The sequence below is a fragment of the Vicugna pacos genome, unplaced genomic scaffold, assembly GCF_048564905.1.
Source record: "Vicugna pacos unplaced genomic scaffold, VicPac4 scaffold_20, whole genome shotgun sequence".
Taxonomy (NCBI): Eukaryota; Metazoa; Chordata; class Mammalia; order Artiodactyla; family Camelidae; genus Vicugna; species Vicugna pacos.
The window spans coordinates 12,069,063-12,090,853 of NW_027328741.1; the positions used below are offsets into that span (position 1 = coordinate 12,069,063).

The 21,791-nt window shown below is 44.7% G+C and overlaps 1 long non-coding RNA gene across 1 annotated transcript; it reads left to right on the forward strand.

The window, feature by feature from the left end:
* Nucleotides 1-4,689: 4,689 nt before the first annotated feature.
* LOC140694142 (uncharacterized) lies at nt 4,690-15,905 on the forward strand. The gene is made up of 3 exons (XR_012069895.1): nt 4,690-4,930; nt 5,139-5,268; nt 15,853-15,905. It is a non-coding gene; the product is annotated as an uncharacterized lncRNA (long non-coding RNA).
* The last annotated feature ends 5,886 nt before the right edge of the window (nt 15,906-21,791 follow it).

Below are 21,791 nucleotides of genomic sequence, written 5' to 3' on the forward strand. Positions count from 1 at the left end.
ATTCTCCATTGTAGCAGAACATCTCTCATCCATGTGTTCGCATCTCTCCTCAATCCGTGCAGCCAGCTTATCGGCCAGCTTCTCTTCGTGTCTCCCCTAAAGTCGACTTCACCAGGACTGGGCAAGTCTGAAAGTACCTCGGAGCCTGACCAGTAAGCTGATGACAGGCAGATCTTCCACTGTCTGCCCTTTCAGGTTCTGGAAACTGACCTGTGACCTCAGGTCTTTGGGCAGCAGCAGTATCTCGAACTTACACAGCTTCCCGGACCAAACACCTAAGCCAAGCTCCACAGAGGGCGGCAGCCCCTCCATCACACTGATCCACCCACAGAACTCTGCCCGGTTACCTAGGATCCAACAGCCACAACAAGCCTCGCGGTACACACCAACATTCCACCTGGAATCCAACCGCTAACTGCCATCCCCAATGGCTGCTGCATCTTGTCAGTGTTGGGGGAGGGGCTGCATCCGACGAGAGGTTCCTAAGGTAAATGTGATTCTACCCACTAGCGTCCCATGGGCCTTTCTTCTTCCCTCTTTCCTTTTGTTCAGAGCTCTATGCACCGTACCAATGGAGGGAAGTGTGTCCCTTTTCAGTTGATGGTTTCACACGTCTTTAAACTTTCTAACAGTTCACAGTACACAGGGACCCACTAAAGGAGACTTATGTTCCTATAATATCCGTACACCCGGAATACATATGCGTCGCCTGATTTCTGCTGAAACACCCACACTCTCAGGACATGGATCCATTGGATTCATGGGGGCTGAAATTCCAAGAAATGAAACCAACCCCAATGTGCACTTTGCTGTCGGTCTCTTTTGCACTTAGTACACTTTGGCAGAGCTACTTGCCTTTGTTATAGGCTTCTTACATTTCTTCTCTACGTAGCCTAGAATATGGCATTCCTTCATCCTGTTGGAAGACATACAAGTCTACATCACGGACTAGGAAACCATTTGATTCCAAATCGGCATTAGTGTTAGGTCACGATATGCTCTTATGAATCAAAATTTACGAATATGAATGCACGCTTCTGATTTCCGAATACAAGTGTGCTGAGTACATGCAAGCCACGATACTGGGTCGATGCGTTCTGAATGACCCTTGACCTCACCTTGAGTATTTTCTTTTGAATACTCATGGTTCCCTTTGTATATGTCAGCCAACCATACCATTTTGGTGCTTGTTTGTTGGTTTGATTCTTTGTTGGTCTTCTTCTCGCTTGTTTTGCAAACACGTCAGGCCATGCATCTCTCCTTTCGCTTCAAACAGAGTCAAATAAGCTGATTCACTTAAGAGAGTGCTTCCAATCACCTATGATTTCCTGCTTCCCTCTCCCATCTTTAGGGTTTTGATGTCCTCCTTAAGTTCTTCTTCTTTCTTCTCTGCCACACATGCTCTTCTTGCATTTCCAATAATGGTTTCTTCTTTCCATTCCATCTTGCTGCTTTTCTATTCAGGGGAGTTTTCTCAACCTTTCTTTTAGAAAAACTTTTGAACTGCTGAATTCTTTTAAGATTTGCCGGTCTGTAGAATTCTCTAGCTCTGCCGTTATTTGAAATGGTGTTCATGTGGCATAGGCTACCCTAGGTGGCAGCATTTGGCCATTCAGGATATGGTCTGTGTCCTGGCACTCCTCCCTGTCCTGCAATATTGCTGCCGAGATATCAGCTGAAACCCCTCTGGAGGTTTCCTTGTGACTATGTTGTTTCCTCCAGGTGCATTTTAAATCACTCGGATATTCGTGAACTTTGTTGATTTGAATCATACAGCTGCTGGTAGGTCTATTGGGATTCCACCTCCTTCGGATGCTGTGTAATTCCTGAATTCGCATAGATGATTCTTTCTTGGCTTTCAGCAAGTTTCAGTCTGATTTTTCTACAGATAAATTTTCAGACATTTTTTTGTTTCTTTATCTCTTGCTTTTCCATCTGGGACTCATGATTTCTATTCTTTCATGCCCTGTCTTAACCCAGGGTTCAACTGCAATGTTTTCATTTGTTTGCACTTGCTTTCCTATGTCTGCTTCTGACCGAGGTTTTTCTCTTCCCCTGTCTTCACAGTCATTCACGCGTCCCTCTGCATTATCTAGTCTGCTAAGGACTGAATTTTAGCCCTGATATTATCACAACCATTGAGTTTCCTGATATTTTTGGCTCGTGTTGAGACTTTCTCTTCCCCTTTTCTGGTATTCTGCCTTTTGTGATTCTGAGACACTGGTGTTCTTCAGTGTTTTCCTGACCTTCATTTTCAACACTTGTTCTGGATAGCGTTTTGCAGACTAGTTGTTTGAAAGCTTATCTTTTGCGCCTTCAATATCTTTGGAACTGAAAATGGTACTTCCTGTTTCTTTTACTGTTCTTCTTCATCTCTACTGGTCAGGTAATATCAGGTATCTAATGTAGACTTCTAGGGCTTTGTTAATTGAAAATTTTAGACTCTTGTCTCTACGCAATTCCATGGGATTTCTGTGAGGACAATTTCTCCTAGGCATTGATGCCATAACCTGTACCTGTGTGTGTTGTTTGGTATATCTCCAATTGCTGGTGTTGCATTAGTTGTGATGAACAACCCATACTACTTCGATTAGCATAACTTCATTTTGATTATACTTATCTCACACTTCTGAAAGTGCACAGGACACTTCCTCTTGTGGAAATGAAGCTTCTAAAAGTTCTCAGCTCTGCATTCTTCTCTATGTCATTTTGGAGTGTTTCCAAAACAGCAAACTGAGAGTGCTCTGCTGCTTTTTATTGCCACGGGAATGTCCCAATGAAATCAGTTCTTTCCAGAGCTTCTCTGTCTACAGAAACACCAGTGGAAGCATATCTATGGATGTCACATATCAGGGCCTGCTGGAATGATCCCGCAGACCTTCCTTGTTGTCCTAGGTGCCGTACCGTGCCGGTGCCATCCAAAATGTAGCATCCGCTTTTGGGAGATAGTGCTGAAGGGAATGCTTCCTCTTCTCACGCTGTGGACTTGGACCACTCTTCCTTGTCCTCTCATCCTTGTGGCACGGGTGCACGAAGGCAACCACAGAGTTGTTGCGCATCCTGTGACTCAAACCAAACCATAATCCCAGCCCAGGTTATGAATGTAGCATATCCTAAGGCTTTTCATTCTGATTTCAAATTCAAGGCCCCCTGGATCCCTCAGACCAGATGCACGATATCTCTGATTCAGCCCCACACGTGCTCTATTGGCAAAATTCCCAATTGGTCCCTGGTCCTGCAGATGTACTGGGTGTGGCCATGGGACATATCGGTAATGGCAACCGCGCGACCAGTGTGGTTGATTTATTATTGGTACACAGTTCGGTTTGCTCTCTTGATTCGACCCACCACATCCCACAACGCACTCCAGATCCATGAGACTCAGCGTGTGCCATCATCCGTAGCTCTATGCCTCACTGACCATTGCCTCTGCTACCTCAAATTTGGCAGCTGGGATCTTGGTCTCAGAATTAACTGTGGGGATATTTTGCGCTGGTTTCTTTGAGTTCTCTCAGCCAAGCATCTGCTGTGCACCCTTGAAAATCTCAGCACATCACCTTCAAACCCATGTCTCCTGTCCGCTTGAGAGTGTGCGTCCAAGTTAAACAGAGTTTCACCCTCGTTGCTCCATCACCAGGGGTCCGAACCTGCACTGGTTTCCATTCCCTGCTTTGCATTCTCCTGCTTCCAGGTGTCCTGAGGCCTCATCCTGTCTTTGGGAGTAACAGACCTCTCTTCGGCCAGTGTCCTATGCTAAGGGCTGGGTGAGTGGATGTTTCCATTGCTCTGTACATGGGAGCGAGTGAGTGCAGGTTGCACTTCTTCTCTGCCAACTGGGCATCGATGAATCAACACTATCCAGATACATTTCACAGAAATGTGATATTTGCTTAGCTCTTTGTTTCTATACAGCCGTGGTGGGAGGGATTGTCCGAAGACAACTATTTTGACATTGTGTTGATATCCCATTTGCAGTCTTTAAGAAGTTTAACAGAACTCATTTACATGTTTTGGGAGTTATACGAAAATGGAGTTATTTTTTGAAACACACTAAATCGACCTAGAAGCCAGACTTGTCAATTTTGGTAACATTGTGTCAGCTCTACGGAAAAGCTAGACAGATAGAATGCAAACTAGCAGTCCAAATGTTCAAGGGGTCATGTCAGCTCTTTAAGGTTGAAGCCTCCGAAACCAACAGGAACCATGAAATAACTTTTGGAAACATGGAATAACCCCCAACCTTGGATACACTTGTGCATGTGGTGCCCTGTATCCCAATGACACCTACTGGCCAATGTTGGCATTTCAAGGGGTAACATCCCTCTCTAGGAAAATACAAGAGGAAACAACCCAAATATATACATTTAGGTTTGAATCCAAAAGCACCTAGAGGCATTCTAGCTAGGAGAATCCTGCTGCAGTTATGCTAGTCTATTGAGAACCAGGTGTTTTTCTATCAGTGTTGAGAACGCTTAATCATCCGATCCTGTAGTTTAAAGCCATTTAACGCAACCAAGTCTGCACCCCCATGATATAGTGCCCCCGGGGGCTTGACTCAAGTGAAAGACGATCCACATAAGCTGTGTCTTTAATGTCATTGGCGACTTTTACAGTTCAGTTCACTTTCTGACTGGCACTATTTACCTTCACTGTCTTGAAAAACTGAAGCCTAATACAGATTCATGTTCAGTCAAAGATTCCCCTCACTTACCACACTCCCTTCACCCCAGGGAAGACATAAACACAACATTTGCTGAATCTAGCGGAAGGACATCGTTTCTAGGTGTGAGCTAAGTATTCAATTTTATCTATTTCAGCCGAGACTATTTGACCTTTAAGGTGTTCACTGTTGTTCACAGAGAGTGAAGCTGGAGGAACTCTGATTCTAGGAGGGGCTTGCTCTTCTCGTAATGGCTTCATTGCAGCTCAGGTACTGATCCTTCAAAATGGATGCCTGAGTGGAGGGGAGGCAAGGGCAAGTGCTCACTAGCTAGGCCCAAACCTGGGAAAAGGCTTAACTGGGCTTGTTGAATTTTGGTCTGAATGGCTTGGGAATGCCCCTTGGGACGTGTGGATTCTCACGACCTCTTCCAAGAACAGGAGCGTTTTGATCATCTCTGCCATTTCTTCTCCTTCAGACGTCAGGGACCTTGGACCCGTTATTGGAGAAGAGAATTGAGGAACTTCCTCAAGTCCACGTTGGCACTCCGTATGTTTCTGCCTGTATCAGTGAGTTTCAATATGTCTCATGAATGTCTTTTGAGCCTGGTATCCTCTACAGCTGTCTCCACGCCAGTATTCTCCATTGTAGCAGAACATCTCTCATCCATGTGTTCGCATCTCTCCTCAATCCGTGTAGCCAGCTTATCGGCCAGCTTCTCTTCATGTCTCCCCTAAAGTCGACTTCACCAGGACTGGGCAAGTCTGAAAGTACCTCGGAGCCTGACCAGTAAGCTGATGACAGGCAGATCTTCCACTGTCTGCCCTTTCAGGTTCTGGAAACTGACCTGTGACCTCAGGTCTTTGGGCAGCAGCAGTATCTCGAACTTACACAGCTTCCCGGACCAAAGACCTAAGCCAAGCTCCACAGAGGGCGGCAGCCCCTCCATCACACTGATCCACCCACAGAACTCTGCCCGGTTACCTAGGATCCAACAGCCACAACAAGCCTCGCGGTAAACACCAACATTCCACCTGGAATCCAACCGCTAACTGCCATCCCCAATGGCTGCTGCATCTTGTCAGTGTTGGGGGAGGGGCTGCATCCGACGAGAGGTTCCTAAGGTAAATGTGATTCTACCCACTAGCGTCCCATGGGCCTTTCTTCTTCCCTCTTTCCTTTTGTTCAGAGCTCTATGCACCGTACCAATGGAGGGAAGTGTGTCCCTTTTCAGTTGATGGTTTCACACGTCTTTAAACTTTCTAACAGTTCACAGTACACAGGGACCCACTAAAGGAGACTTATGTTCCTATAATATCCGTACACCCGGAATACATATGCGTCGCCTGATTTCTGCTGAAACACCCACACTCTCAGGACATGGATCCATTGGATTCATGGGGGCTGAAATTCCAAGAAATGAAACCAACCCCAATGTGCACTTTGCTGTCGGTCTCTTTTGCACTTCGTACACTTTGGCAGAGCTACTTGCCTTTGTTATAGGCTTCTTACATTTCTTCTCTACGAAGCCTAGAATATGGCATTCCTTCATCCTGTTGGAAGACATACAAGTCTACATCACGGACTAGGAAACCATTTGATTCCAAATCGGCATTAGTGTTAGGTCACGATATGCTCTTATGGATCAAAATTTACGAATATGAATGCACGCTTCTGATTTCCGAATACAAGTGTGCTGAGTACATGCAAGCCACGATACTGGGTCGATGCGTTCTGAATGACCCTTAACCTCACCTTGAGTATTTTCTTTTGAATACTCATGGTTCCCTTTGTATATGTCAGCCAACCATACCATTTTGGTGCTTGTTTGTTGGTTTGATTCTTTGTTGGTCTTCTTCTCGCTTGTTTTGCAAACACGTCAGGCCATGCATCTCTCCTTTCGCTTCAAACAGAGTCAAATAAGCTGATTCACTTAAGAGAGTGCTTCCAATCACCTATGATTTCCTGCTTCCCTCTCCCATCTTTAGGGTTTTGATGTCCTCCTTAAGTTCTTCTTCTTTCTTCTCTGCCACACATGCTCTTCTTGCATTTCCAATAATGGTTTCTTCTTTCCATTCCATCTTGCTGCTTTTCTATTCAGGGGAGTTTTCTCAACCTTTCTTTTAGAAAAACTTTTGAACTGCTGAATTCTTTTAAGATTTGCCGGTCTGTAGAATTCTCTAGCTCTGCCGTTATTTGAAATGGTGTTCATGTGGCATAGGCTACCCTAGGTGGCAGCATTTGGCCATTCAGGATATGGTCTGTGTCCTGGCACTCCTCCCTGTCCTGCAATATTGCTGCCGAGATATCAGCTGAAACCCCTCTGGAGGTTTCCTTGTGACTATGTTGTTTCCTCCAGGTGCATTTTAAATCACTCGGATATTCGTGAACTTTGTTGATTTGAATCATACAGCTGCTGGTAGGTCTATTGGGATTCCACCTCCTTCGGATGCTGTGTAATTCCTGAATTCGCATAGATGATTCTTTCTTGGCTTTCAGCAAGTTTCAGTCTGATTTTTCTACAGATAAATTTTCAGACATTTTTTTGTTTCTTTATCTCTTGCTTTTCCATCTGGGACTCATGATTTCTATTCTTTCATGCCCTGTCTTAACCCAGGGTTCAACTGCAATGTTTTCATTTGTTTGCACTTGCTTTCCTATGTCTGCTTCTGACCGAGGTTTTTCTCTTCCCCTGTCTTCACAGTCATTCACGCGTCCCTCTGCATTATCTAGTCTGCTAAGGACTGAATTTTAGCCCTGATATTATCACAACCATTGAGTTTCCTGATATTTTTGGCTCGTGTTGAGACTTTCTCTTCCCCTTTTCTGGTATTCTGCCTTTTGTGATTCTGAGACACTGGTGTTCTTCAGTGTTTTCCTGACCTTCATTTTCAACACTTGTTCTGGATAGCGTTTTGCAGACTAGTTGTTTGAAAGCTTATCTTTTGCGCCTTCAATATCTTTGGAACTGAAAATGGTACTTCCTGTTTCTTTTACTGTTCTTCTTCATCTCTACTGGTCAGGTAATATCAGGTATCTAATGTAGACTTCTAGGGCTTTGTTAATTGAAAATTTTAGACTCTTGTCTCTGCGCAATTCCATGGGATTTCTGTGAGGACAATTTCTCCTAGGCATTGATGCCATAACCTGTACCTGTGTGTGTTGTTTGGTATATCTCCAATTGCTGGTGTTGCATTAGTTGTGATGAACAACCCATACTACTTCGATTAGCATAACTTCATTTTGATTATACTTATCTCACACTTCTGAAAGTGCACAGGACACTTCCTCTTGTGGAAATGAAGCTTCTAAAAGTTCTCAGCTCTGCATTCTTCTCTATGTCATTTTGGAGTGTTTCCAAAACAGCAAACTGAGAGTGCTCTGCTGCTTTTTATTGCCACGGGAATGTCCCAATGAAATCAGTTCTTTCCAGAGCTTCTCTGTCTACAGAAACACCAGTGGAAGCATATCTATGGATGTCACATATCAGGGCCTGCTGGAATGATCCCGCAGACCTTCCTTGTTGTCCTAGGTGCCGTACCGTGCCGGTGCCATCCAAAATGTAGCATCCGCTTTTGGGAGATAGTGCTGAAGGGAATGCTTCCTCTTCTCACGCTGTGGACTTGGACCACTCTTCCTTGTCCTCTCATCCTTGTGGCACGGGTGCACGAAGGCAACCACAGAGTTGTTGCGCATCCTGTGACTCAAACCAAACCATAATCCCAGCCCAGGTTATGAATGTAGCATATCCTAAGGCTTTTCATTCTGATTTCAAATTCAAGGCCCCCTGGATCCCTCAGACCAGATGCACGATATCTCTGATTCAGCCCCACACGTGCTCTATTGGCAAAATTCCCAATTGGTCCCTGGTCCTGCAGATGTACTGGGTGTGGCCATGGGACATATCGGTAATCGCAACCGCGCGACCAGTGTGGTTGATTTATTATTGGTACACAGTTCGGTTTGCTCACTTGATTCGACCCACCACATCCCACAACGCACTCCAGATCCCTGAGACTCAGCGTGTGCCATCATCGGTAGCTCTATGCCTCACTGACCATTGACTCTGCTACCTCAAATTTGGCAGCTTGGATCTTGGTCTCAGAATTAACTGTGGGGATATTTTGCGCTGGTTTCTTTGAGTTCTCTCAGCCAAGCATCTGCTGTGCACCCTTGAAAATCTCAGCACATCACCTTCAAACCCATGTCTCCTGTCCACTTGAGAGTGTGCGTCCAAGTTAAACAGAGTTTCACCCTCGTTGCTCCATCACCAGGGGTCCGAACCTGCACTGGTTTCCATTCCCTGCTTTGCATTCTCCTGCTTCCAGGTGTCCTGAGGCCTCATCCTGTCTTTGGGAGTAACAGACCTCTCTTCGGCCAGTGTCCTATGCTAAGGGCTGGGTGAGTGGATGTTTCCATTGCTCTGTTCATGGGAGCGAGTGAGTGCAGGTTGCACTTCTTCTCTGCCAACTGGGCATCGATGAATCAACACTATCCAGATACATTTCACAGAAATGTGATATTTGCTTAGCTCTTTGTTTCTATACAGCCGTGGTGGGAGGGATTGTCCGAAGACAACTATTTTGACATTGTGTTGATATCCCATTTGCAGTCTTTAAGAAGTTTAACAGAACTCATTTACATGTTTTGGGAGTTATACGAAAATGGAGTTATTTTTTGAAACACACTAAATCGACCTAGAAGCCAGACTTGTCAATTTTGGTAACATTGTGTCAGCTCTACGGAAAAGCTAGACAGATAGAATGCAAACTAGCAGTCCAAATGTTCAAGGGGTCATGTCAGCTCTTTAAGGTTGAAGCCTCCGAAACCAACAGGAACCATGAAATAACTTTTGGAAACATGGAATAACCCCCAACCTTGGATACACTTGTGCATGTGGTGCCCTGTATCCCAATGACACCTACTGGCCAATGTTGGCATTTCAAGGGGTAACATCCCTCTCTAGGAAAATACAAGAGGAAACAACCCAAATATATACATTTAGGTTTTAATCCAAAAGCACCTAGAGGCATTCTAGCTAGGAGAATCCTGCTGCAGTTATGCTAGTCTATTGAGAACCAGGTGTTTTTCTATCAGTGTTGAGAACGCTTAATCATCCGATCCTGTAGTTTAAAGCCATTTAACGCAACCAAGTATGCACCCCCATGATATAGTGCCCCCGGGGGCTTGACTCAAGTGAAAGACGATCCACATAAGCTGTGTCTTTAATGTCATTGGCGACTTTTACAGTTCAGTTCACTTTCTGACTTGTACTATTTACCTTCACTGTCTTGAAAAACTGAAGCCTAATACAGATTCATGTTCAGTCAAAGATTCCCCTCACTTACCACACTCCCTTCACCCCAGGGAAGACATAAACACAACATTTGCTGAATCTAGCGGAAGGACATCGTTTCTAGGTGTGAGCTAAGTATTCAATTTTATCTATTTCAGCCGAGACTATTTGACCTTTAAGGTGTTCACTGTTGTTCACAGAGAGTGAAGCTGGAGGAACTCTGATTCTAGGAGGGGCTTGCTCTTCTCGTAATGGCTTCATTGCAGCTCAGGTACTGATCCTTCAAATGGATGCCTGAGAGTTGGGGAGGAAAGGGCAAGTGCTTGCTAGCTAGGCCCAAACCTGGGAAAAGGCTTACCTGGGCTTGGTGAATTCTGGTCTGAATGGCTTGGGAATGCCCCTTGGGACGTGTGGATTCTCACGACCTCTTCCATGAACAGGAGCGTTTTGATCATCTCTGCCATCTCTTCTCTTGCAGACGTCAGGGACCTTGGACCCGTTCTTGCAGAAGAGAATTGAGGAACTTCCTCAAGTCCACGTTGGCACTCCCTATGTTTCTGCCAGTATCAGAGAGTTTCAATATGTCTCATGAATGACTTTTGAGCCTGGTATCCTCTACAGCTGTCTCCACGCCTGTATTCTCCATTGTAGCAGAACATCTCTCATCCATGTGTTCGCATCTCTCCTCAATCCGTGCAGCCAGCATTTCGGCGAGCTTCTCTTCGTGTCTCCCCTAACGTCGACTTCACCAGGACTGGGCAAGTCTGAAAGTACCTCGGAGCCTCACCAGTAAGCTGATGACAGGCAGATCTTCCACTGTCTGCCCTTTCAGTTTCTGGAAACTGACCTGTGAACTCAGGTATTTGGGCAGCAGCAGTATCTCGAACTTACACTTCTTCCTGGAACAAACACCAAGCCAAGCTCCACTGAGGGCGGCAGCCCCTCCATCACACTTATCCACCCACAGAACTCTACCCGGTTACCTTGGATCCAACAGCCACAACAAGCATCGAGGTACACACCAACATTCCACCTGGAATCCAACCGCTAACTGCCATCCCCAATGGCTGCTGCATCTTGTCAGTGTTGGGGGAGAGGCTGCATCCAACGAGAGGTTCCTAAGGTAAATGTGATTCTACCCACTAGCGTCCCATGGGACTTTCTTCTTCCCTCTTTCCTTTTGTTCATATCTGTATGCACAGTACCAATGGAGGGAAGTGTGTCCCTTTTCAGTTTATGGTTTCACACGTCTTTAAACTTTCTAACAGTTCACAGTACACAGAGACCCACTAAAGGAGACTTATGTTCCTATAATATCCGTACACCCGGGATACATATGCGTCGCCTGATTTCTGCTGAAACACCCGCACTCTCAGGACATGGATCCATTAGTTTCATGGGGGCTGAAATTCCAAGAAATGAAACCAACCCCAATGTGCACTTTAAAGTCTGTCTCTTTTGCAGTTAGTACAACTTGGCAGAGCTACTTGCCTTTGTTATAGGCTTCTTACATTTCTTCTCTACTTTGCATACAATATGGCATTACTTTATTCTGTTGGAAGACATACAAGTCTACATCACGGTTTAGGAATCCATTTGATTCCAAATCGGCATTGGGATTAGGTCACGATATGCTCTTATGAATCAAAATTTTCGAATATATATGTACACCTCTGATTTCCGAATACAAATGTGCTGAGTACATGCAAGCAGCGATACTGGGTCGATGCATGCTGAATGATCCTTGACATCACCTTGTGTATTTTCTTTTGAATAGTCATGTTTCCCTTGGTAAATATCAGCCAACCGTACCCTTTTGGTGCTTGTTTGTTGTTTTGATTCTTTGTTGGTCTGCTTCTCGTTTGTTTTGCAAACACGTCAGACCATGCATCTCTCCTTTCGATTAAACAGAGTGTCAAATAATCTGATTCACTTAAGAGAGTGCTTCCAATCACCTATCATTTCCTGCTTCCCTCTCCCATTTTAGGGTTTTGATGTCCTCCTTGCCTTCTTCTTGTTTCTTCTTTGCCACTCATGCTCTTTTTGCTTTTCCAATGATGGTTTTATTCTTTCCATTTCATCTTGCTGCTTTTATATTCAGGGGAGTATTCTCAACCTTCCTTTTAGAAGAAGTTTTGAACTGCTGAATTCTTTTAAGATTTGCCGGTTTGTGGATTTCTCTAGCACTGCCGTTATTAGAAACGGTGGTCATGGGGCATAGGCTACCCTAGGTGGCAGCATTTGGCTATTCAGGATATGGTCTGTGTCCTGGAACTCCTCCCTCTCCTGCAATATTGCTTCCGAGATATCAGCTGAATCCCCTCTGGAGGTTCCCTTGTGATTATGTTGTTTCCTCCAGGTGCATTTTAAATCACTGGGATATTCGTGAAATATGTTGAGTTGAATCATACAGCTGCTGGTAGGTCTATTGGGATTCCACCTAATTTGGATGCTGTGTAATTCCTGAATTCGCATTGATGATACTTTCTTGGCTTTCAGCATTTTTCAGTCTGATTTTTCTACAGATAAATTTTCAGACATTTTTTGTTTCTTTATCTCTTTCATTTCCATCTGGGAATCTTATGAATTCTAGTCTTTCATGCCCTGTCTTAACCCAGTATTCAACAGCAATGTTTTCATTGGTTTGCACTTGCATTCCTATGTCCGCTTCTGACCGAGGGATTTCTGTTCCCCTGTGTTCAGAGACATTCACGCGTCCCTCTGCAATATCAAGTCTGCTTAGGACTGAATTTTGCCCTGATATTATCACATCCATTGAGTTTTCTGACATTTTTTGGCTCGTCTTTAGACTTTCTATTCCCTTTTCTGGTATTCTGCCTTTTGGGATTCTGAGACACTGTTGTTCTTCAGGGATTTCCTAACCTCCATTTTCAACACTTGGTCTGTATAGCGTTTTGCAGTCTAGTTGTTTGGAAGCTTATCTTTTGGGCCTTCAATATCTTTGGAAGTGAAAATGGTACTTCCTGTTTCTTTTACTGTACTTCTTCATCTCTACTGGTCAGGTAATATCAGGTATCTAATGTAGACTTCTAGGGCTTTGTTAATTGAAAATTTTAGACTCTTATCTCTACGCAATTCCATGGGATTTCTGTGAGGACAATTTCTCCTAGACATTGATGCCATATCGTGTTCCTGTGTGTGTTGTCTGGTATATCTCCAATTGCTGGTGTTTCATTAGTTTTGATGAACAACCCATACTATTTCGATTAGCATAACTTCATTTTGATTACGCTTATCTCACAACTCTGAAAGTGCGCAGGACACATCCTCATGTGGAAATGAAGCTTCTAAAATTTCTCAGCTCTGCATTCTGCTCTATGTCATTTTGGAGTGTTTCCAAAAGAGCAAACTGAGAGTGCGCTTGTGCTTTGTTGTGCCACGGGAATGTCCCAAAGGAATCAGAAATTCCCAGAAATTCTCTGTCTACACAAACAACAGTGGAAGCATATCTATGGATGTCAAACATCAGGACCAGGTGGAATGATCCTGCAGACCTACCTTGTTATCCTCGGTGTCTTACAGTGCCTGTGTCATCCAAAATATATCATACGGTTTTGGGAGATAGTGCTGAAAAAATGCTTCCTCTTCTCACGCTGTAGTCTTGGACCACTCTTCCTTGTCCTCTCATCCTTGTGGCACGGGTGCACGAAGGCAACAACAGAGCTGTTGCGCATCCTGTGTCTCAAACCAAACCATAATCCCATCCCAGGTTTTGAATGCAGCAGATCCTAAAACTTTTCATTCTGATTTCAAACCCAAGGCCCCCTGGACCTCTCAGACCAGATGCACGATATCTCTGATTCAGCCCCACACGTGCTCTATTGGCAAAATGCCCAATTGGTCCCTGGTCCTGCAGATACACTGGGTGAGGCCATGGGACATATCGGCAATCTCAACCGCGCTGCCAGTGTGATTGGTTTATCCTTGGTACACAGTTCGGTTTGCTTTCTTGATTCGACCCACAACGCACTCCAGATCCCTGGGACTCAGCGTGTGCCATCATCCGTAGCCCTATCCCTCACTGACCGTTGCCTCTGCTACCTCAAATTTGACAGCTGGGATCTTAGACTCAGAATCAACTGTGGGGATATTTTGCGCTGGTTACTTTGAGTTCTGTCAGCCAAGCATCTGCTGTGCACTCTTGTAAATCTCAGCACATCACCTTCTATCCCATGTCTCCTGTCCGCTTGAGAGTGTGCGTCCAAGGTAAACAGAGTTTCACACTTGTTGCTCCATCACCAGGGGTCAGACCCTGCACTGGTTTCCATTTCCTGCATTGCCTTCTCCTGCTTCCAGGTGTTCATAGGCCTCATCCTGTCTCTGGAAGTAACAGACTTCTCTTCGGCAAGTGTCCTGTGCCAAGGGCTGGGTGAGTGGTTGTTTCCATTGCTCTGTACATGGGAGCGAGTGAGTTCAGGTTGCATTTCTTCTCTGCCAACTGGGCATCGATGAATCAACACTATCCAGACACATTTCACAGAAATGTGATATTTGCTTAGCTCTTTGTTTCTATACAGCCGTGGTGGGAGGGATTGTCCGAAGACACCTGTTTTGACATTGTGTTGATATCTCATTTGCAGTCTTTATGAATTTTAACAGAATTCATTTACATGTTTTGGGAGTTATACGAAAATGAAGTTATTTTTAAAACACACTCAATCGACCTAGAAGCCAGACTTGTCAATTTTGGTAACATTGTGTCAGCTCTACGGAAAACCTAGACAGATAGAATGCAAACTAGCAGTCCAAACTGTTCAAGGGTTCATGTCAGCTCTTAACGGTTGAAGCCTCCGAACACAACAGGAACCATGAAATAACTATTGGAAATATGAAATAACCCCAAACCTTGTATATACTTGTGCATGTGATGCCCTTTACTCCCAATGACACCTACTGGCCAATGTTGGCATTTCAAGGGGTAACATCCCTCTCTAGGAAATTACTAGAGAAAACAAAACAAATATATACATTTAGGTTGGAATCCAAAAGCACCTAGAGGCATTAGAGCTATGAGAACCCTGCCTCAGCTATTGTAGTCTATTGAGAACCAGGTGTTCTTCTATCAGTGATGAGAACGCTTAATCATCCGATCATGATTGGTAAAGCCATTTAACGCAACCAAGTTGCACCCGCATGATATAGTGCCCACGGGGGCTTGACTCAAGTGAAAGACAATCCACATAAGCTGTGTCTTTAATATCACTGGCGACTTTTACAGTACAGTTCACATTCTGACTTGTACTATTTACCTATACTGTCTTGAAAAACTGAGGCCTAATACAGATTCAAGTTCAGTCAAATATTCCCCTCACTTACCACACTCCCTTCACCCCAGGGAAGACATAAAAACAACATTTGCTGAATCTAGCGGAAGGCCATCGTTTCTAGGTGTGAGCTAAGTATTCAATTCCTATCTATTTCAGCCGAGACTATTTGACCTTTAAGGAGTTCACTGTTGTTCACAGAGTGTGAAGCTGGAGGAATTCTGGTTCTAGGAGGCGCTTGCTCTTCTCGTAATGGCTTCAATGCAGCTCAGGTACTGATCCTTCAAAATGGATGCCTGACTGAAGGGGATGGAAAGGCAAGTGCTTTCTAGCTAGGCCCAAACCTGGGAAATGTTTTACCAGGGCTTGGTGAATTCTGGTCTGAATGGCTTGGGAATGTCCCTTGGGACGTGTGGATTCTCACGACCACTTCCAAGAACAGGAGCGTTTTGATCATCTCTGCCATCTCTTCTCTTTCAGACGTCAGAAACGTTGGACCCGTTCTTGGAGAAGAGAATTGAGGAACTTCCTCAAGTCCACGTTGGCACTCCGTATGTTTCTGCCAGTATCAGCGAGGTTCAATATGTCTCATGAATGTCTTTTGAGCCTAGTATCCTCTACAGCTGTCTCCACGCCAGTATTCTCCATTGTAGCAGAATATCTCTCATCCATGTGTTCGCATCTCTCCTCAATCCATGCAGCAAGCTTTTCGGCCAGCTTCTCTTCTTGTCTCCCCTAAAGTCGACTTCACCAGGACTGGGCAAGTCTGAAAGTACCTCGGAGCCTCACCAGTAAGCTGATGACTTGCAGATCTTCCACTCTCTGCCCTTTCAGTTTCTGGAAACTGACCTGTGAACTCAGGTCTTTGGGCAGCAGCAGTATCTCGAACTTACACAGCTTCCCGAACCAAACACCTAAGCCAAGCTCCACAGAGGGCGGCAGCCCCTCCTTCACACTGATCCACCCACAGAACTCTGCCCGGTTACCTAGGATCCAACAGCCACAACAAGCCAAGCGGTACACACCAACATTCCACCTGGAATCCAACCGCTAACTGCCATCCCCAATGGCTGCTGCATCTTGTCAGTGTTGGGGGAGGGGCTGCATCCGACGAGAGGTTCCTAAGGTAAATGTGATTCTACCCACTAGAGTCCCATGGGCCTTTCTTCTTCCCTCTTTCCTTTTGTTCAGATCTCTATGCACCGTACCAATGGAGGGAAGTGTGTCCCTTTTCAGTTGATGGTTTCACACTTCTTTAAACTTTCTAACAGTTCACAGTACACAGAGACCCACTAAAGGAGACTTATGTTCCTATAATATCCGTACACCCGGAATACATATGCGTCCCCTGATTTCTGCTGAAACACCCGCACTCTCAGGACATGGATCCATTGGTTTCATGGGGGCTGAAATTCCAAGAAATGAAACCAACCCGATTGTGCACTTTGCTGTCAGTCTCTTTTGCTCTTATTACACTTTGGTAGAGCTACTTTCATTTGTTTTAGGCTTCTTACAATTCTTCTCTACGTAGCCTAGAATATGGCATTCCTTCATCCTGTTGGAAGACACACAAGTCTACATCAAGGACTAGGAATCCATTTGATTCCAAATCGGCATTAGGTTTAGGTCACGATATGTTCTTATGAATCAAAATTTACGAATATGAATGCACGCCTCTGATTTCCGAATACAAGTATGCTGAGTACATGCAAGCCGCGATAATGGGTCGAAGCATGCTGAATGATCCTTGACATCTCCTTGAGTATTTTCTTTTTAATAATCATGTTTCCCTTGGTAAATATCAGCCAACCGTACCCTTTTGGTGCTTGTTTGTTGGTTTGATTCTTTGTTCGTCTGCTTCTCGCTTGTATTGCAAACACGACATGCCATGCATCTCCCCTTAAGCTTGAAACTGAGAGTCAAATAAGGTGATTCACTTAAGAGAGTGCTTCCTATCACCTATGATTTCCTGCTTCCCTCTCCCATCATTAGGGTTTTGATGACCTCCTTGCCTTCTTCTTGTTTCTTCTTTGCCACTCATGCTCTTCTTGCATTTCCAATAATGGTTTCTTCTTTCCATTTCATCTTGATGCTTTTCTATTCAGGGTAGATTTCTCAACCATTCTTGTAGGATAAGTTTTGAACTGCTGAATTCTTTTAAGAATTGCCAGTCTGTGAAATTCACTAGATCTGCAGTTATTAGAAATGGCGGTCATGTGGCATAGGCTACCATAGGTGGCAGCATTTGGCCATTCAGGTTATGGTCTGTGTCCTGACACTCCTCCCTGTCCTGCAATATTGCTGCCGAGATATCAGCTGAAACCTCTCTGGAGGTTCCCTTGTGACTATGTTGTATCCTCCAGGTGCAATTTAAATCACTGGGATATTCTGAACTTTGTTGATTTCAATCATACAGCTGCTGGTATGTCTATTGGGATTCCACCTCCTTTGGATGCTGTGAAATTCCTGAATTCGCATAGATGATACTTTCTTGGCTTTCAGCATTTTTCAGTCTGATTTTTCTACAGATAAATTTTCAGACATTTTTTGTTTCTTTATCTCTTGCTTTTCCATCTGGGACTCTTATGAATTCTAGTCTTTCATGCCCTGTCTTAACCCATGGTTCTACAGGAATGTTTACATTGGTTTGCACTTGCTTTCCTATGTCTGCTTCTGACCGAGGTTTTTCTCTTCCCCTGTCTTCACAGTCATTCACGCGTCCCTCTGCATTATCTAGTCTGCTTTCGACTAAATTTTAGCCCTGATATTATCACATCCATTGAGTTTCCTGATATTTTTTGGCTCGTCTTTAGAGTTTCTCTTCCCCTTTTCCGGTATTCTGCCTTTTGTGATACTGAGACACTGTTGTTTTTCAGTTTTTCCCTGACCTCCAATTTCAACACTTGACCTGGATAGCGTTTTGCAGTCTAGTTGTTTAAAAGCTTATCTTTTGGGCCTTCAATATCTTTGGAACTGAAAATGGTACTTCCTGTTTCTTTTACTGTTCTTCTTCATCTCTACTGGTCAGGTAATATCAGGTATCTAATGTAGAATTCTAGGGCTTGGTTAAGTGAAAATTTTAGACTCTTGGCTCTACGCAATTCCATGGGATTTATGTGAGTACAATTTCTCCTAGACATTCATGCCATATCGTGTTCCTGTGTGTGTTGTCTGGTATATCTCCAATTGATGGTGTTGCATTAGTTCTGATGAACAACCCATCCTATTTCGATTAGCATAACTTCATTTTGATTATGTTTATCTCACAATTCTGATAGTGCGCAGGACACTTCCTCTTGTGGAAATGAAGCTTCAAAAGGTTCTGAGCTCTGCATTCTGCTCTATGTCATTTTGGAGTGTTTCCAAAACAGCAAACTGAGAGTGCGCTTGTGATTTGTAGTGCCTCGGGAATATCATAATGTAAGCAGTTCTTCTCAGAGCTTCTCTGTCTACAGAGCATATCTATGGATGTTACATATCAGGCCCTGCTGGAATGATCCCGCAGACCTACCTTGTTGTCCTCGGTGCCGTACCGTGCCGGTGCCATCCAAAATGTAGCATCTGATTTTGGGAGGTAGTGCTGAAGGAAATGCTTCCTCTTCTCATGCTGTGGTCTTGGACCACTCTTCCTTGTCCTCTCATTATTGTGGCACGGGTTCACGAAAGCAATCACAGAGGTGTTGCGCATCCTGTGCCTCAAACCAAACCATAATCCCAGCCCAGGTTATGAATGTAGCAGATCCAAAGGCTTTTCATTCTGATTTCAAAACCAAGGCCCCCTGGACCACTCAGACCTGATGCACGATTGCTCTGATTCAGCCCCACACGTGCTCTATTGGAAAAATGCCCAATTGGTCCCTGGTCCTTCAAATGTACTGTGTGTGGCCATGGGCCATATCAGTAATCTCAACAGCGCGACCAGTGTGGTTGCTTTATCATTTGTACACAGTTCGGTTTGCTCTCTTGATTCGACCCACCACATCCCACAATGCACTCCAGATCCCTGAGACTCAGCGTGTGCCCTCATCCGTAGCCCTATCCCTCACTGACCGTTGCCTCTGCTACCTCAAATTTGGCAGCTGGGATCTTGGTCTCAGAATCAACTGTGGGGATATTTTGCGCTGGATTTTGAGTCCTGTCAGCCAAACATCTGATGTGCACTCTTGTAAATCTCAGCACATCACCTTCTATCCCATGTCTCCTGTCCGCTTGATAGTGTGCGTCCAAGTTAAACACAGTTTCACCCTTGTTGCTCCATCACCATGTGTCAGACCCTGCACTGGTTTCCATTCCCTGCTTTGCCTTCTCCTGCTTCCAGGTGTCCTGAGGCCTCATCCTGTCTTTGGAAGTAACAGACCTCTCTTCCGCATGTGTCGTGTGACAAGGGCTGGGTGAGTGGATGTTTCCATTGCTCTGTTCATGGGAGCGAGTGAGTGCAGGTTGCACTTCTTCTCTGCCAACTGGGCATCGATGAATCAACACTATCCAGATACATTTCACAGAAATGTGATATTTGCTTAGCTCTTTGTTTCTATACAGCCGTGGTGGGAGGGATGGTCCGAATACAGCTGTTTTGACATTGTGTTGATATCTCATTTGCAGTCTTTAAGAAGTTTAAAAGAATTCATTTACATGTTTTGGGAGTTATATGAAAATGAAGTTATTTTTTGAAACACATTCAATCGACCTAGAAGCCAGACTTTTCAATTTTGGTAACATTGTGTCAGCTCGACGGAAAACCTAGACAGATAGAATGCAAATTAGCAGTTCAAACTGTTAAAGGGGTCATGTCAACTCTTTACTGTTGAAGCCTCCGAAACCAACAGGAACCATGAAATAACTATTGGAAACTTGAAATAACCCCCAACCTTGGATAAACTTGTGCATGTGGTGCCCTTTACTCCCAATGACACCTACTGGCCAATGTTGGCATTTCAAGGGGTAACATCCCTCTCTAGGAAAATACAAGAGGAAAGAAACCAAATATATACATTTAGGTTTGAATCCAAAAGGACCTAGAGTCATTCGAGCTAGGAGAACCCTGCTGCAGTTATGCTAATCTATTGAGAACCAGGTGTTCTTCTATCAGTGATGAGAACACTCAATCATTCGATCATGTTGTGTAAAGCCATTTAACGCAACCAAGTCTGCACCCCCATGATATAGTGCCCCCGGGGGCTTGACTCAAGTGAAAGACGATCCACATAAGTTGTGTCTTAATATCATTGGTGACTTTTATAGTACAGTTCTCTTTCTGACTTGTACTATTTACCTAGACTGTCTTGAAAAACGGAGGCCTAATACTGATTCAAGTTCAGTCAAAGATTCCCCTCACTTACCACACTCCCTTCACCCCAGGGAAGACATAAACACAACATTTGCTGAATCTAGCGGAAGGCCATCGTTTCTAGGTGTGAGCTAATTATTCAATTCCTATCTATTTCAGCCAAGATTATTAGACCTTTAAGGAGTTCACTGTTGTTCAAAGAGTGTGAAGCTGGAGGAACTCTGATTCTAGGAGGGGCTTGTTTTTCTCTTAATGGCTTCATTGCAGCTTAGCTACTGATCCTTCAAAATGGATGCCTGTGTGGAGGGGAGGGAAGGGCAAGTGCTTGCTAGCTAGGCCCAAACCTGGGAAAAGACTTACCTGGGCTTGGTGAATTCTGGTCTGAATGGCTTGGGAAGGCCCCTTGAGAAGTGTGGATTCCCATGACCTCTTCCAAAAACAGGAGCGTTTTGATCATCTCTGCCATCTCTTCTCTTGCAGACGTCAGGGACCTTGGACCCGTTCTTGGAGAAGAGAATTGAGGAACTTCCTCAAGTCCACGTTGGCACTCCGTATGTTTCTGCCAGTATCAGCGAGGTTCATTATGTCTCATGAATGTCTTTTGAGCCTGGTATCCTCTACAGCTGTCTCCACGCCAGTATTCTCCATTGTAGCAGAACATCTCTCATCCATGTGTTCGCATCTCTCCTCAATTCGTGCAGCCAGCTTTTCGGCCAGCTTCTCTTCGTGTCTCCCCTAAAGTCGACTTCAACAGGACTGGGCAAGTCTGAAAGTACCTCGGAGCCTCACCAGTAAGCTGATGACAGGCATTTCTTCCACTGTCTGCCCTTTCAGGTTCTGGAAACTGACCTGTGAACTCAGGTCTTTTGGCAGCAGCAGTATCTCGAACTTACACAGCTTCCCGGACCAAACACCTAAGCCAAGCTCCACAGAGGGCGGCAGCCCCTCCATCACACTGATCCACGCACGGAACACTGCCCGGTTACCTAGGATCCAACAGCCACAACAAGCATCGAGGTACACACCAACATTCCACCTGGAATCCAACCGCTAACTGCCATCCCCAATGGCTGCTGCATCTTGTCAGTGTTGGGGGAGGGGCTGCATCCGACGAGAGGTTCCTAAGGTAAATGTGATTCTACCCACTAGAGTCCCATGGGCCTTTCTTCTTCCCTCTTTCCTTTTGTTCAGATCTCTATGCACAGTACCAATGGAGGGAATTGTGTCCCTTTTCAGTTGATGGTTTCACACGTCTTTAAACTT